Source organism: Bombina bombina, chromosome 1 (assembly GCF_027579735.1).
Source record: "Bombina bombina isolate aBomBom1 chromosome 1, aBomBom1.pri, whole genome shotgun sequence".
Taxonomy (NCBI): domain Eukaryota; kingdom Metazoa; phylum Chordata; class Amphibia; order Anura; family Bombinatoridae; genus Bombina; species Bombina bombina.
In genome coordinates, this window is record NC_069499.1 from 1,154,722,958 (window position 1) to 1,154,742,003 (window position 19,046).

General features: G+C 37.1%; 1 long non-coding RNA gene across 1 annotated transcript; it reads left to right on the top strand.

Annotated features, from left to right (window-relative positions):
- The first annotated feature begins 1,383 nt into the window (after positions 1-1,383).
- Positions 1,384-6,110, top strand: LOC128641697 (uncharacterized). The gene is made up of 3 exons (XR_008399580.1): positions 1,384-1,490; positions 5,157-5,455; positions 5,547-6,110. It is a non-coding gene; the product is annotated as an uncharacterized LOC128641697 (long non-coding RNA).
- Positions 6,111-19,046: the final 12,936 nt, after the last annotated feature.

The window sequence follows — 19,046 nt, forward strand, 5'->3', positions numbered from 1 at the left end:
ATTCGAGTACGGAAATAATTAATAAATATAATGATCAGGATAAACGAGTCAAATTTATTACCACGTATAATGAAGGCGCCAAAGTGGCTAAAAATATTTTAAAGAAACATTAGGAAATATTATCAGGGGACCCTATCCTAAAAGATTATATAGGTAATAACCCTCAAGTAGTATTTAAAAAGAATAGGAATTTAAAAAGTCTGATAGCTCCATCAAAATTAAAGAGAAATAAAAATAGTGTAGCTGCTTTATCTAATTGGCTACAAGTACAAGCAGGGACCTACAAATGATATAGGAAAGGTTGTATTATGTGTGAACATATCATTAAAGGAAATGAAGTTAGCAATTATGATAAAAGTAAAACTTTTAGTCTGGAATGTAGAGCTACATGTCAGTCCACATATGTAGTATACCAACTTTTATATAAATGTGGAAAAACGTATGTAGGACGTACAAAAAGGAGTATAAAAAGAAGGTGGTATGAACATGTTGAAAATATAAAAATAGGTTATGATAAACACAGTTTTCAAGCCACTTTAATATTATTCATGATAGAGATCTTAGTGATCTGACTATCAGAGTTCTAGAGCAGATTAAACCAGGACCATGTGCTAATAGAAGGCTTTCACTCACTACTTAGGAAATGTGAGACCAAGTGGATTCACCGCTTGGAATGTTTGGAGCCAAAAGGTCTAAACATAGACATTGATTTGCAGGCTTTTATGGATTAACATATTTTATAAACTCCTATTATAAACAAGATCTATTAACATAAAAATATAGAATAGCTTTTCTATTGGCTTTTTTATTTATTTATTTATTTATTTATTTATTTATATTTTTTATTATTATCCTATATAAATACTGTGTGATACTCTATTAGTTATTATAGAGACCTATTTGAGCATAAATGTTGGCCAAATATATACACTGCCAACTATGACCCCCTTGTTTTTACAACATGTGTTATAATAAGCCATTATAACAGTTTGGTTTGTATATTAATTGTTGCAATATTAATTGTTGCAATATATTTTAACATAATTGTTGTAAGTTTCAACATAATTTTTGTAATTTTTGTATTTTTAATTATGAATTTTTCAATTATGAATTAGTTATTGTATTGCAATAGTATGTACATATTGTCCTGTAGAAGGATGTACCAAGATGACGTCAGATATGAGGAGAATGTTTAAATCTGTCCTGTGTGTAGGTAGAATCATTCGTTTTGTTCTATATCCCTTAAAAAAGTCTGCCTGTGAGCAGAGGAAACGCGTAGGGAGGATGTACCTACAGGAAACGCGTAGGGAGGAGGTACCCACAGGAAACGTCAGGACTGTGCTGAACAGTGGAAAGTTTGTTACACTCAGCTATGGAGAGGAGTGTGAAACCAGGTGCTGCAGGTCGGCGTCTCTGGGATCCCCTCGAGGAGTACAGCAGGCTAAATCATCTGGCCAGTGGACTTAGTGCTTCTTTCACACTGTTATCTTGTAAGTGTGTTTTTTTATTTGTGACTGGCTGTAAGAATAAATGATACTGTAAATCGCGGATGCGCTGTGTTTCTCTCTTCCTTTCTTGTTCTTTTTATTAGATGTGTTATTATGTAAATTTCAAGCCCTGAATATATATATTTAGACATATATATCTATGTATCTCTAGGTTAAAGCCCTCTGCCTGTATTTTATTTTCTAACACCTGAGACCTTATATCTTTGAGCCCTTATATTTTTTTTGTGCATTTTTTAATACTTTTTATTAGATGTGTTATTTTGAGTGTAAATGTATTTTGATGTGTTTTGTGACACTTTTTTGTTTTGCAAAACAGTTAAACAGAAGAGCGTTAACTTAAATTGTGCTCAAGTGATCGCATTTACTTTCAACTTGTATAATGAGTGAAAAAAAAAAGATTCTCACAAACCCCGGTGATAAACCCCTTTTCGCTTGCGCATAACAACGCTCCACTCACAATCAAGTCCACAATGTTTATTTCATGATTTAGATAGAGCAGTTTACTTCTTTTATCAAATGTATTGTGTTCCAAGGGTAATTATAGTTGTAGAGAATACCTAGGTAAGTAGTGCGCAGGTCTGAAGAACTATGACAACAGTTTTGCAAAAATAAGTTTAAGCACTAGATGGAAAAGTGTTTGCAAAATGTATAATATTATTTAAAGCATGCTTGCAAAACTGCTGCCATATAATACTCTGGAAACGTGGAAGGTCCTGAGCTATCAACTGTTCAACAAGAGATACAAAAAGAACTAAGCAAATTTAATAATGAAGCTAAAGTGGATTTTTTTTTTATTGCACACTGGTGGGACTGTGGAGCTTAAGACGCTGGAGATACATTTTAATGAGTTTAGAAGACTGAGAAGTACTACAGAAAGAACATTACATTGTTTAATCTGTCTTGGTAAATAATGCAAAATTAAAACAATAAAATATAAAAGCTGCCAAAAACTCAGATTAACTACAAATGAACTTGCAAGTGATATTTTCAGAAAAACGCTTATTTTGTTAAATGTCCAATTAACATACAAAAGCAGAGATCAAAAGCCAGAAAGCCCAATTAGCCGCCTTCTGATGACAACATTTTGCAGATTCTTTGATGGGTCAGTTCATAATATGGTTGTCTCCTCTTAATTAAGCAGTTCCATTTATATCCATGAAATGAAACAAGTAACAGAAGCTACCAAATGATGTGATTTCAAATAATTTGGTACAAATGATTAAATTCAGATTCTATTTAAGTTTATAACTATAAAGTTTTAAAAGTAACTGCAATATAAACAGAGTTAGTGCTTTTATAGAAATAAACTTTTATTGATGTTTTAATTGTATTATTCTCTGCTAGGACCAAAGTGTACGTACGGCATTATGCTTTCTTATTATTTATTAATGAATGAGACACATCCTGATATTAGACAATACACAACTGCAAGGCATGCATGCCAAGATTTGTAACAAAAGCTTTTCATTGTTTTGGTGAATCAGTGTCCTACACTGCAGACGTATTAAAGAGCTTTAGTACAGGGATTACCTGGTCGCTTCACATTTTGTATAACTGAAAAAAATAAAAATCCCAACCCATTTTCTAAATGCAAAAGCAATAGGGTAGCATATAAACAAGTTTATGGGACCCACATTTATTCAAATGTGCATTGTTTTTTATATGATAGCTTTATTTTCACTTGGGGCCAGATTACGAGCAGTGCGCTAACAATTGCATGCAGGCGATAACGGGTTTATCTCGACTGATCCTTTTCGGAAGGATTAGAAGTTGAAAGTAGATCCAAATGCGTGAGTGCAATCGCGATTTACGCTAGAATGATTACCGTGACCTCAATTTCTCTGGTAAACTGTTATGTGAAAGAAAAAAGTGTCACAAAACAAAGCAAAAATACCTTACAAAGTACAGTTACACTCATAATAACACTATCTAATACAAAATCTTAAACAAATGCACAAAAAAGTTATAAGGGTGTCAGGTGTTAGAAAATAAAAGGCAGGCAAAGGGTTTTAACATAGAGATACATACATATACATGTCTAAATATATATATTCAGGTCTTGAAATTTCCAGTGGTTCCGGACAACTTAGAAATTGCAGCGGATGACTTAGAAATTTGACTTTTTCCTATCTCTAACATTGAGTTGACTAATAACTTTATTTCCTCTGGGCTAGTAGCTTTTAACCCCTGACTAGTAAACCATAGTGATATTTTCCATCCCGTTATGTATTTATATCCTGACCCTCCCTGGTAGTAATACCTACCAGTGAGAACTCCTCCCCGAAAGGGTGTGTGGACAGAACTGCCCACTCCCCACTTACCTAAATATAGGTAACTCCAAAGCAGAAACACCCCCTCCTCCTAGTTCTGTCCAGCCTTCAAGGTGTTCAGACCTGGAAGACCCTCTCCATATATTTTTATTTTTTATCATTGGTGTGTGGGCATTTACTGGTGTCCTTGTGGGTTACTTACCTATCTCTGCACAGCAGTATCTTTGTCCTTTGCAGCACTGTGGTTCTGTGCTGAGTGGCGGACGTTTCCTTCATTATCAGAGTGTTCCATGGAGGCTGACATCTTGACCGTGACATCATCGTTTCGTGACATCACGGGTGTCACATCTAAGGCAGATCCCAAAAAAGACCAGGGTTACTGCACCCAACAGTGGGACTCCCCCAGCGTAAGCTGTGCTGGTAACGTATCCCTGTGTGGAGGAGTAGTGAGTTGGAGGATATCGCTATCAGGCTTTTATATTGGGCCGGTCAAGGAGAGGTAACAGCCGGACTCACGGAGTCTATCAATCACTGCCTATCTACGGATGGATTCTTTATGTGTAACTCACTGACATGCATTAATCACTCATGTGGATACCCCACACAGGGCGTTAATAACAAAAGGAAGGATACTATATATACTTGCTAAATAATTTTGCTTGCACAAGTCACTTTACTAAGGAGTACTGTATTGCAATGTAATCACGCTGCTTGCTGACTAATTAACACTGCATAAAAGACTGCTGCTTTGCATGTTGTTTTCATCATTGCTATGGAACAGTATATGGCTAATCATGGAATCATATTGTTATTGGCTGCCTAACGACATTTTGCATTACTAACTGTCATAACATATGCTACCTGCTTTCATTCAGCTATTCCTTTCTATGCTACAGGACAGCGTACAGCAACTAACAAACATCATAATCAATGATTATATTGGCCAGCATTTAAGCTGAATGACTTCTTTTTAGGCTTTTGCAATTAGCACTTAGTTATTGTCTGTACTTATTAATTGCCGGCTTCAATATCTTTGTTGGTGTATGTGGGGCCCATTGTTGTTGTTGTTTTTTGTGTCTTTTGTGTATGTTGTTATATGTGTTTTATTCATGAATTAATGTTGATTAATTTATTTATGTATTTGCACTATTAAATCACATTTAGTATAATCTGTGTGTTATATTGGTATTATTTTAAGAGGGTTCAGTAACCCTGGTCTTTTTTGGGATTTACCTTATACCGGTAGACCCCTCTCTCTCTTTTGTTTTGTTTTGTATATAAATTGCTTACCAGATTGCACCTCTTTATTTTGCTTGGTTTAAGATAAAAACAGTTTTTTTATATAGTTGAGCTTTCCTCTCTTCTTTTTTCTTTATAGGTCACATCTAAGGGCTGTCTTTTTGGCTCGCCCAAGCCTTGGTGCCGGCTTAACTGGTAGCGTTCCCTGCTGCATCCGGAAGTGTGTGCTAGCCAGATACAGCTGATCCTTCCAAGATAATATTTTGTTAGAAGAAGCCTGTTTTTGCTGCTACATTTTATGCAAGGAAACTTTATGGGACAGCCTTGGAGTTTGTGTTTTGAAACTCTGTATTCTGTGCTTGTACAGATATTGATCATTATGGAGGATGATACCTCTGCAAACGTCACTGCCCAGGATCCTGCAGAAAATATTTCAAGGTATGTGTATTGTATTATATCTTGCAGATTGCTTTGTGTTTAGTTTTTTCACACCTGCATATTTATTTATTTTTTGGCTTGTTGTTTTTAGCCCTGAACCTCTGCCTACCTGTTCCCTCTGTGAAAACCTTTGCTGGCAGAAGAAAAAGTTATGTAGTACTTGTATTGGGTAAATATATGGTGGAAGTTTCTCTCCCCCTTTTGCATCTGAGCAAACACCTAGCTGTTCTTATGACCCTGAACCTGAACATGTTTCTGATGGGGAAATTGTTTCTGATGTTTCATCACCTGCACCCTTTCATTCCTCATCTTTGGTTGAATTTATTAAATGCTTAAGAGAAAGTTTGGATATTGAGGATCAACAGCCACAGAGTTAGATGCTGCCATTGCAAGGTTATCTAAAAATATGATTTTTCCTACAGATGACACTGGTAATTTTAAAGATGCTATGGATAAATAGATGGATTAAAATTTAAAGAGACTTTTTAAACAACAGGGAGCTGTATTTCATCCTCTCTTAGCCATGTTTTATGCTCTTAAAGCATCTGAGGTTTGGTGTCAAAATATGTCTCAATCCATACCTGAAGATATAAATATTTTGCCTTTTATTTCAGATATAAAGAAGGTAACTGAAATAAATATATTTCTTAGTGTCTGTTTACTATCCTTGTAGTGATATGCTAATATTCCTTATAAAATATTAACACACAATCACTAGCTTAATTAAACTACCTGTAAGGACATAATTTACAAGTCTTTCTTCAACAATGCAAACTTTATTTATAATGAGGCTATATAAACATTAATACAATATGCAGACTACATATAAATATACAGCACTGAATTAAACATCAATATTACACGAATATATATGTCCATTCTATCACATATAAATACAGTACTGATGTAAAATCAATATCTCACTAATATATACCCATTCTACGTGAGTGTGTGTGGTGTGCTGTAATGGAGGTTTTCAGTAGAAAGTACTCACGTGGTATTATCAGAGCAGAATCCCAGAGACAAAAGAATGACCCCCAGTGTGTTGATGGGTTTTATGTAAGTTTACCTCCCCGTTACCAATGATGTCACTCATATGCAACCCCCTTATCCTGTCCAGGTATATGGTTATGGCCATGCCATGCGGTTGGGGGCTTAGTGCAAATAGCCTTTTGAACATAGAGACCGTATGGCTATATCTTCACAGCAATGGTCCTAATCAGCAGACAGTGTCTTAAGACTCCTGGTAATATGATTTTTGTACATTCCAGAGTGACTTTCCTCCTCATCCCAGTATATCTGAATGAGGATTTAAACTCTTCCTGACCACAACTGTATTTCTTTCATTCTATGCCATTATTACATACCCACCTTTTGGCAATGGAGGTTACCGTACCCTTCCATTCCAATTGTTGTTTTATATGAGTGATAGAACATTCCTAACCCCACCTATGTGTGATGGCTATATTAGTGTACTAAGGATGTTTCCATTCGCATATCATAATATAAGGTATATACACGTGAAATTAATGATTTTAAATAACAACACATACAAGTTTGAATAATTATACATAATATAAAAATAACTAATATGATTATAAATGGATGTTTGAACAAATTTCCCAAATCGAAAAAGGAATTTGCTAATTTCTGCCACCAGGTAGCACTTGACATCTCTGTAAATGTATGTTCAATTCTTTGTAGTTCCTGTTCCTGATGGTAGAAATTTACATGAACTCATTCCCCAAAATTTTTAAGATGTTCCAGTAACACAGAATCTTTTTGCAATAAGGTTACCCTTTTTTGCGAAGGTGCATAATCTACTAATATTGGTGTTATGAGTGGAGCCCCCAAGATAGCGTTATATGTGAGTAACTGTGGGACAGTTAAGTTAAACTGTAGTGAACTTATCCTCACAGGGTACCTAGTATTACAATAAATCCCTGGTGTGATTTGTTCCTTTGAATTACTCTTGTTAAACCATACATAAGCCTCATCTTTAGGCTTCAAATAAACAAAATACACCTTTCCTTGTCCTAATGGAAAAATCATATCTTGGCAGTAGCCTGAGCAGTATCACAACGAAGTGGAATAGCCTCAACCCATTTTGAAAAAATATCTACAATTATTAGGGCATACCTGAGACCCCCCGTTGATAGTGGAAGTGGGCCTATAAAATCAATTTGGATAGCTTTCCAAGGGCCATCTGCTACTGGTACACATTTTAAACAGGTTTCTGCTACATCTGGACAATGAAATATTTGCCTTAGATTGTACTCTAATGCACTTTGGCCAATATGCCCAAGAAGAGAATGTGATTGCTGCATTATAGTCCCCTGCAAATTACTTGGGACCACAAAAACCTAGCCTGTGGATCAGTAGGATTGGAATAACATATTAACTCATTACAAATTGAATAACCATTTGGGAGTGTTTGCTGTTTCTTTAGTTAAAGGTTAGGAGGTGTAGTAAAGGTTAGGATCTTTAGCTTGTTCTGTTTGCAAATCAGGTACCTCTGGATCTACAATTGTAACCTTTGCTATGTGTGCCACTGTATCTTTAGATGCAACATGTTCACTCCATTCTTTCTGTGTCTCACTGTCATTCTCATCTGATTGCCATGGTTCCCTATCTAAAGCTGCCTGTTTGGCAAACATGTCCACATGTGCATTTCTTTGTGAATGTTCATCTGTGAAATGTCTGTGTGCCTTAACTTTAACAATGGCTGACTGCAATGGGCGTTGTGTTCCCCAATCTACCAATTTTTTAAGGGCTTGAACATGTGACAATGGTTTGCCTGCTGAGTCTACCATACCCCTTAGATTAAAAATTGGTAAGTACTCTGTCAGTGATCTGGTAACATAGGCACTGCTACTGTATATACAAATGTCTTGTGGCAAGCCATATAAATGGCTTCTAATTCTGCTCTCTGTGCTGAGAATGATCGTGGTAGCATGAATTTAACAGCTAATTGTTGAGATGGGACCCAAATAGCAAATCCAGTATTAAATTGACCATCCTTCCAAAATCTTGAACCATCTACATAAATTTGTAAATATTGGGGAGAAGTTTTGTCCCTGAACAATTTATAAGGTAATTCCCTGAGTGCAGTCATGGGGTTCCCCCTGAGCGTGCATTAGTTGAGGTAATGTGTATTTTGCATTGTGGTTGTAAAGTGATGTCACAATGTTGCAAATCTATTAACCATCTATTCATTCTTTGCGTTGAAACAACACTTAATGATTTTTAAATAGTTTAATAGGGGCGTGTGATGTTTGGAGGATGAGCTTCCCAAATCCCTCTATATGCTCATTAGCCTGAAGTAACCAATGTACCCCTAACAAAGCCTTGATACATGAATCATATCCTTTCTCTACTGGAGTAAAAAGTCTGGAAAAAATAGCCAACAGGCCTCCATTTTTCAGCTTTCTCCTGCAGTAGGACTGTGGAAATAGAAGTGTCAGATGTGTATGTTTGTAAAGCAAATGGGGCCTCCCTATCCACTGTGGAAAGGGCAGGGGCTGATGCCAAACCTTCCTTTAACACTTTAAATGCTTCCTCGTGTTCTGCACCCCAAGAACTTTTCCCCACATCCTCCCCCTTCAAAAGAAAAAAAATTACCAAGCCTATAAATTGTCTTAAGGACTGCCTATGCAAAGGTATGGGCACCTGAAGTATGGCTGTAACTCATTCTCTAGTAGGGCATCTTGTACCCCTTTAGATTGATACTCCCAAAAATGTCACCTTTTGTCTAATTAATTGTACTTTTGAAGTGTTTAACTTGAGGCCAGATTCAGCAATCAAGTTAAACAATTCATTCAACCGCTCCAAATGTTCCTCTACTGTCTCTGTACATGCTGAATGATACTTTCTGGGACTGAGAATGTTTTTAATACCTCTGCTAACCCTTGATACAAGTATGTTGGAGAGCTATGAAAGCCCTGGGGCAAAGAATTTAAACAATATTGAACATTACCAAAGCAAAAAGCAAACTTATATTGGCACTCTGGAGCTAATCTGACACTCCAAAAACCATTACTTATATCCACAATGGAATACCACCTACATGCGGATTTCAGATTGGATACAACTTGAGGAGTAGAAGCCACTACATTTGTAAAAGGTGGGGTAACTTTATTCACCATGCAAAAATCAGCAGTTAACCTCCAAGTATTGTTTGCTTTCTTTACTGGCCCAAAGGAGAATTATTTGAGGAGGAATATTTTCTTATTATTCATTGGCTTTCAAGCTGACTAATAATTTGCCTCACAGGTTCAATAGCTTCTACTGGAAAACGATACTGTCTTTGTGGAGGGGGGTGAGGGCCTACACTATTGATGTCACTGCCTTTTAGTATGCCACACTCATTCTTATGTTGAGCCCATATGTAAGGGAAATCCATGACCAGTCTCTTCAAATCAGGGTGACACCCTTTCTGAAGGAACTGATGCAATGGATGCCATATGACTGAGGTAAGAGTTATCTAACATAACAGGCTTTCTCCCTCTAGTACCCCTCCACAAAAAATTGTTATACAGTTCCACTATCATCCCTTCTGATCTCATTATATGTTTACCAAGTATTGTACCCTCTGTGTTTTTGCTCTGCCAAATGGGAATTTCATTAGTCCACTGTTTACTAGTGTCATAGTCATATTTGCGATAAGAGATGCTTGAGACTAGTATCCCACAAGTCCCACAAGAAATGTCTGTCTTGTCCCCTGTGGGGGACTTAATGGTAAGTCTGTCAGAGTCACTAAAGCTCCTGTGTCTATGAGAAGTTTTGTGCGATGGCCCTCAATCACACCATAGACACAGGGGCATCAAGAATGACCCCTAAAGGTGTTTCATAAAGGACCATGTCATCTAGGGCCTGATGTAGTCAGTCAGAACAGGATATCAGAGGAGGATTATTTTCATAATTCTTTTAATGATATCCAACGTCCCCTCCCCCCACAATCATCACTCTCAAAGCCTCATGCGCTGGGCCATAAAGATTAGTACAATGCCTAAGCTTAGGAGTGTATACATGTTCTGTTTTATCTGGGGGGTTATAATCTTGTTATTTTTCCCTAACCAATTCTGGTCATAGCTTTCCTTTGGAGGTGCAGAGAGATGTAATCTTTCCTGCCCTCCCTCAGTTTCCTTCTGAATACTCTTTAAAATTCTGCAATCTACTCGTTTGTGCCCATATTTATTGCAATAATGGCAAGCACCTTTGAAGGGATCCTCTAAATATTTTTGTTTCCCTTCATTAGTGGTTACCACGGCAATCCTGTGTCCAAGTATGTGAACTTTTTAATTAAATATTGCAGCATATCGTGAGGTGTTTCATGGGGAACTCTATGGGTCAATATATATATATATGTTCAAATTTAGCTGCAAATACCCATGGGTCATCATTTAATGTTACTTGCATTTTTGCCAGAAAGGGACTGTCTAAATCTCTGCTCGCGGTGACTAGTTTACAAACTGCTTTTAATCTGTCCCCATCTGAACCCCATTTATCCTCCTTAAATCAATCTGTATTCAAATGCAACTGGTGATTGTAATCTAGCTGTAATGCTGCCTGGCAGCCAAATCTTTAACATTATACATGCTTCTGAGTTAAATTTCTTCCCCTGGATCTAAAACTGGGTGTTAGTGATAAAGTATCTGTTTGGTGTTCAAGACTTAATGTTTTTGATTTAGTTATTTATGGAGTTAGTATGGGAATGTGTGTGCTCTCTGTATTTTGCGTGTGATAAAATATTTTCTTACTGTGTGGAAAAGGCACCCTCCCTCCATCAACATGTGGAATAGGCACCCTGCCCCATAACACACCCCCATCAACATAACACACCCAGAAGCAGATGTATTCTCCTGATTTAACACTGCAATAGGGGTTACGTTTGCAAGCCCCTGTATCAATGAAGCTATAAGTTCCCCTCTTGCATCAACATTTTCTTCTAAGGTATTAATATATTCTGAATTTATGCCACATGTGGGACAATTCCCATCTAATGTGTTAACATTGCTTTCTGTTACTATGGCTATTGGGGAATGTCCAGTGATTGCTCTATTCAATTGGTCTTGGATTGCTAACAACAGTTTCATGCAATTCTGTAACTTAGACTTTTCTTTTGTTAAATAAAACCTCTTTTTATCAATAAGCTTATTTTCATTCTCACATTGCAACCATAAATCTTTCAGTCTTTTAACTATATTAGTATTCTCATCAATAATAGGCTCAAATGTGCTGCATTCTGCATATTTAACAATAAATTCCATACTCACACTTTTGAAGTGTCTTCAGACTGCTAGCAAATCCGATTCACATCCTGCGCAATATGATTTTCATTGTGTCTGGTTCGACTAAGTCCTGGCCAGGGACCTATTGCTGAAGCGCTTAACTCAAAAACAGTATAGCAACAGAAAAACTAGGATCAATTTTTGTCCAAAAATCACACTTGTATTATAGAAAAAAACATAGATTTGTAACCCCCTTTAAAACAAGTGTGTGTTAGTAAGAAAATGATATGGCTCGCCAATTAAATAAATCTATTTCTTAGTGTCTGTTTGCTATCCTTGTAGTGATATGCTAATATTCCTCTTAATAATCCCTTATGAATTATAATACCAACTATAAAATATTAACACACAATCACTAGCTTAATTAAACTACTTGTAAGGACATAACTTCAACAATGCAAACTTTATTTATAATGAGGCTACCTGAGTTTACCCCCCCTTTACCAATGATGCCACTCATATGCAACCCCCTTATCCTGTCCAGGTATATGGTTACCACCATGCCATGCTGTTGGGGGTTTAGTGCAAATAGCCTTTTAAACAAAGAGACCTTATGGCTATATCTTCACACAGCTGGTCCTAATCAGCAGACAGTGTTTTAAGAGTCCTGGTAATGTGATCTCTGTACATTCCAGAGTAAAGTTCCTCTCATCCCAGTATATCTGAATGAGGATTTAAGCCCTTACTGACCACAGCTGTATTTCTTTTATTTCATGCCATTCTTACAGTAACCTCATTTTGTGTTTCTGCCACCTCTAAAATGCTTTAGATTAATACTAAATATATGGTAATTGCTAATCTGGTGCATAGAGCTCTATGGTTACGTCACTGGGATGCTGATAAAGGTTCCAAGGTCAAACTATTGGGCCTACCCAATATGCTGTTTGGTAAGCAACTAGAGTTTGTTATTTCCAAAAGATCTGGAGGTAAGAGTTCTTATCTTTCTTCTGTACCTAGTTTTAGAAGAAATGTTTCCTAAGCCCATAGGTGGCAAAATTCTTACCAGAATTAGAAATTTTCTCCCAAGAAAGATTCCTTTTGCTCACAGTAATGGAAACCACATTTTCAGGCCAGAGGCAGAGGTTGAGGAAGATCCAATTCCTTCCAATTACCAGCAAAGCAGTTATGAAGGTGTCCATGCCCAAGCTTCTCTGGTTGGAGGCAGACTTGCAAGATTCAGGGAGGTTTGGGCAACCAACATCTCAGACAGATGGGTCCTCAATCTTCTTGCTCAAGGTTATTTTCTGGAATTCAGAGAGAAGCCTGTTTTACCTCACTTGGAGAATTCACTACTCCTAAGGGATACAGCAAAGAAAGGTATAATTCATCAATACATAACCAAGTTATTGAAGGATCAGGTAATTCAGAAGGTACCTTTGTACAGCCAGAACCAGGGGTTTTATTCCCCTCTTTTCCTGATAAAGAAGAAGGATGGAAGCTGGAGACCAATCTTAGATCTTCACAATCTAAACTTTTTTCTAATAAAACAAACCTTCAAAATGGAGTTTGTAATATCAGTTATAAATCTGATGTCTCTAGGGGCATTTTTACAGTCTGTGGACTTAAAATATGCTTATTTTCACATCCCTATTGCGGCAGGTCACAGAAAGTATCTAAGATTTTCCATAGAAAACCAACACTTTCAGTTTGCAGCCCATCCTTTCGGCATCTCTAAAGCTCCAAGAGTCTTCACAAAGGTCCTACTGCCTCTTATAGCAGAGTTACGTCTAAGGGGTTTGTTGGTTATCCATTATTTGGACCACATTCCTCTAATTGCAGATTCAATACAACAAGCAGAATTTTCACAGGAAGATTCAAATTCAATTCCTTCAAAATCACAGATGGATCATCAACTTCCAAAAGAGTCAGTAAAATCCATCTCAAAATCTGGTGTTCTTAGGAGCTCATTTCGATACCCTCAGAGGTGTTGTATCTCTTCCTCAGGTTCACATCCAGTTTCTCAGAAAATACTTTCTGCATCTATTTCAGAAAAAGTCCCTTTCAACTCACCAATGGATAAAGATCCTAGGTCACATGGCCTCAGTCATTCATGTCATCAGATGGGCAAGATGGAGGATGCACCCCTTTCAAGGCCATTTTCACAGCTTATTCAAGAGGAGATTAAGTCTGTCTAATCAGATTCCAGATTCCAGGGTCATTGAAGAAGCATCTCCATTGGTGGACAAGGCTTTAGAATCTGTCCAGGGGTTTTACTCTGTCAGAACAAAATTGGACAATTCAGACAGATGCAAGCAAGAAAGGATGGGGAGCCATTTGTAAAGGCGGATTTGCACATCGGTTTTGGGAGAAGAACCTTCAATCTCTTCCTTCCAATCTTCTGGAGATAAGGGCAATGTATCTTGCTCTATTACACTTTCAGATCTATCTGTAGGGTAAACCAGTACTTCATACATTCAGTTCCAGGGGGAACAAGGAGCAAGAGAGTCCTGAGGAAAGTAGTCCCAATATTCTTTTGGGCTCAGCGAAATGTTCCAATGATATCTGCTGTTCATGTTTCAGGTCGAGACAATGTTGTGGCAGACTTCCTGAGTAGGAAGAGAATATTGTCCGTAGAATGGCAACTCAACAAAGGCCTATTTCAGATGATAGTGTGCAGATGGGGGATGCCAGATATCAACTTGATGGCCTTCAAGAACAACAATCAGGTTTCCAGGTTTTACAGCCGTGTTCCGACACCTTATGCCTTAGGAGTAGATGTCTTCCTGCAAAGGTGGCAGTTCAACCTGATTTAGATCTTTCCTGCTTTTTTCCTCCTTGAGTCTTGAAAAGAATCCAAAAGGAAAGAGCAACCTTCATTCTGATACTTACTTTTTGTCCTTGTAGGTCTTGGTTTCCTCTGGTTCGGAGAAAGGCAATTTTTCCACCTTGGCAGTTCTTCAGGACATGCTATGTCAGGGTCCCGTGTTCCATCCAGAACCCCAAGTTTTCAAGCTGATGACCTGGTTACTGAGGTCTCCAGATTACGCTTAAGGAATATTTTCTCTTCTGTTATCAACACTCTTCTACAAGCAAGAAAAAGCTCTATTTCTATGGTCTACTACAGAGCCTGGGAAACTCTTTCATCATGAATGAACAATCAGTAAGATTCCTCTACATCAACATCTTCATCTATCCAACTTCATAATTTGCTAGAATTTTTGCATTAAGGTTTTCTTCTAGGTGTAAAGGCCAGAACCCTGAAGGTTCAATTTGCATCCACCTCTGCTATTACTGGAATCAAGTGGGCTCAATAGCCTATTATTATACAGTTTTTTCAAGCTTTGGCTCATATCTAACCATTTACTAAGTCTTTTAGAGGCTCTTATGTGAGAACATTTGAACCTCTTCAGGATGTTTCCTTCTGGCTTTATATTTTAAAAACTATTTTTCTGGTTGCCATTACCTCAGCTTGTTGTGTTTCAGAACTTCAAGCTTTTTAAATAAGAGTATCAAGCCTTTTTTCCATCAAGGCAAAGTTGTTCTTCGAACTGTACCAGAATTTTTACCTAAGGTGGTATCTGACTTTTATAAAAATCCGGAAATAATTTTGCCTTCCTTTTGTTCGGGTGACTAGCAGATTCAAGAAAAACAATTACATTATTTAGATGTTGTTCTATGTTTAAACATTTATGTTTCTAAAACTCAATCTATTGGCAAGACTGATCATCGGTTCATCATTCCTAAAGGACCCTGGATGGGCCAAGCTCCTGTGAAGTCTACAATCTTAAGTTGGATCATACAGGTTATTTCTAAACAGACAGTCTTGAAAAAGGCCTTATATATCGACATAGCTGGTAAGCATATTTTCAATACCCCCTACTTTCTATGTACGATCTACACCATGATTTTTAATCTTTTATAGGACACTCAGAATCATATAGGAGGACACACAGCACCACTAGGACCCTATTGGAGGAGCACTGCTATACACATTTTTTCACCTCATCTTTTTCATTTTTTCATCATTTTTATATTTGCTCATATTTTTTCACTTATTTTTTCACTCATTATTATTTTTCTACACTATTATTGCGATTTTGATTGACTGATTGATTTATTTGACATTTGGACACAATTTTTGCATCCCACTTTGGACACCCCCTCATCTTGGACACTATCATTGAATTTTATTTGGACACTATTTGATCCCAGTCACTCATTTCTCATTGCATACATTGATCCATGTTACCTATGTTTATCTTATATATTAAGGATCCATAAGAGATAGTTTCTCTTTTTTGCTGACTTGATTTTCCATTGGATTGTTTTAACTGCATTATCTGATTGTTTATTGTATTGTTTTTATGTATTTATTGAACTTGTATTGTATTAAATCCATTTCCACATCTTATTAGTTCCAAGGACCACTACATCTAGCTCAGGAACTTACATTACCCTAGTCACCTTAGCCTTCTTAGGCGCTTTGTACATCATACCTTTATATCACAGTTAAGTTGTTGGAAACAAGCAATAACATATTTTTTGAAATGTTCATATATAATAAAGTGTTTAACTATGTTTGCATGGTAAATATTTCACATTTCAATGTTCTTCACAATATGTTCTATGTATTCTTAAATAGATATTCCTATATACTGTGTGTATATACTGTGTGTGTGTATATATATATATATATATATATATATATATATATATGTATATATACCTATATATAAACATATTTTTTTACCAAAAAACATTATACAGGGAGTGCACAATTATTAGGCAAGTTGTATTTTTGAGGATTAATTTTATTATTGAACAACAACCCAAAAAACTCATTAATATCAAAGCTGAATATTTTGGAGGTAGTTTTTAGTTTGTTTTTAGTTTTAGCTATTTTAGGGGGATATCTGTGTGTGCAGGTGACTATTACTCTGCATAATTATTAGGCAACTTAACAAAAAACAAATATATACCCATTTCAATTATTTATTTTTACCAGTGAAACCAATATAACATCTCAACATTCACAAATATACATTTCTGACATTCAAAAACAAAACAAAAACAAATCAGTGACCAATATAGCCACCTTTCTTTGCAAGGACACTCAAAAGCCTGCCATCCATGGATTCTGTCAGTGTTTTGATCTGTTCACCATCAACATTGCGTGCAGCAGCAACCACAACCTCCCAGACACTGTTCAGAGAGGTGTACTGTTTTCCCTCCTTGTAAATCTCACATTTGATGATGGACCACAGGTTCTCAATGGGGTTCAGATCAGGTGAACAAGGAGGCCATGTCATTAGATTTTCTTCTTTTATACCCTTTCTTGCCAGCCACGCTGTGGAGTACTTGGACACGTGTGATGGAGCATTGTCCTGCATGAAAATCATGTTTTTCTTGAAGGATGCAGACTTCTTCCTGTACCACTGCTTGAAGAAGGTGTCTTCCAGAAACTGGCAGTAGGACTGGGAGTTGAGCTTGACTCCATCCTCAACCCGAAAAGGCCCCACAAGCTCATCTTTGATGATACCAGCCCAAACCAGTACTCCACCTCCACCTTGCTAGCGTCTGAGTCGGACTGGAGCTATCTGCCCTTTACCAATCCAGCCACGGGCCCATCCATCTGGCCCATCAAGACTCACTCTCATTTCATCAGTCCATAAAACCTTAGAGAAATCAGTCTTGAGATATTTCTTGGCCCAGTCTTGACGTTTCAGCTTGTGTGTCTTGTTCAGTGGTGGTCGTCTTTCAGCCTTTCTTACCTTGGCCATGTCTCTGAGTATTGCACACCTTGTGCTTTTGGGCACTCCAGTGATGTTGCAGCTCTGAAATATGGCCAAACTGGTGGCAAGTGGCATCTTGGCAGCTGCACGCTTGACTTTTCTCAGTTCATGGGCAGTTATTTTGCGCCTTGATTTTTCCACACGCTTCTTGAAACCCGGTCGACTATTTTGAATTAAATGCTTGATTGTTCGATGATCACGCTTCAGAAGCTTTGCAATTTTAAGAGTGCTGCATCCCTCTGCAAGATATCTCACTATTTTTGACTTTTCTGAGCCTGTCAAGTCCTTCTTTTGACCCATTTTGCCAAAGGAAAGGAAGTTGCCTAATAATTATGCACACCTGATATAGGGTGTTGATGTCATTAGACCACACCCCTTCTCATTACAGAGATGCACATCACCTAATATGCTTAATTGGTAGTAGGCTTTCGAGCCTATACAGCTTGGAGTAAGACAACATGCATAAAGAGGATGATGTGGTCAAAATACTCATTTGCCTAATAATTCTGCACTCCCTGTATGTATATAGGAATATGTATTTATGAATAACTAGAACATATTTCCCTATGTGAAGAACATTCAAATGTAAGGTATTAATATATTTTCCTGTCGGGTTAGCGATCGGGTTTCCGCGCGAGTAGGGTATTATTTTTTTCCCACTTTTCACGCTCCATTGAAGTCTATGGAGGAATACATTAACACGGTTGCAATATTCAAATTTTGGATTTTTGCACGCGTCAGGTTAGCGCGCAAGCTTAAACATTTTACTTTCAAGTTGTAATACGAGTGCTACGCACTCAAAAAGCTTACATCTAGCAGAGTTAGTGCAGGAGTGCAAAATACTGCTCCACTTGTAATCTATCCCTTGATGTTTACAATAATAACCTGTGCCATCTCAAAGACTATGAAGGGATAGTCATATTATTATTATTCTATGTCTCAACAAAGTGCAATTCTTTGTGTTGCTGTAAATATCCATTGATCTGTGTCTACTGTCCAGACACTGGATGATTGGCCAGAAGCAGGAAAGCAAACTAACTAGTCCCTCCCACAGGTAGTCGTATCTGGATAGTGATTGATCTGAGGTGGACTGGATTCAGCTCTCTAGGATTAGATAACGGATGCAATGGATATCTGGGACTGAGATGCTGGTGCCAAGGCAGAAAATGGTTTACTTAAAGGGACATTAAACAACTCTTAATTTTGAAAACAATGCTTGTCCCACACTTGCCAGGAATGCTCATTCTTAGAATTTTTTTTCAAATTCTGATAATTTTCTTAACCAGCCACATATTAGACAGTGATTGTTAAGATTGTTAAGATAGATTCTCACCAGAGTTTACAAGTAGTTTTGCAAATCATTAGCAAAGTGGAAACTTTAAATGGTTTTAAAATATTTTGAATGCAGATCTTTTGCAATTCAGTGCTTAATTGCTTATATAAACTATCCATATATAAAAAAAATAAAAATGTTTCTTTATGGAGCAAGGCTACAAAGACTCCTAGTGATAAGAGTTACTGCCTGAAGCAGAGGCTTAGATTAGCTAAATTACCAGTAATGCTGCCCAT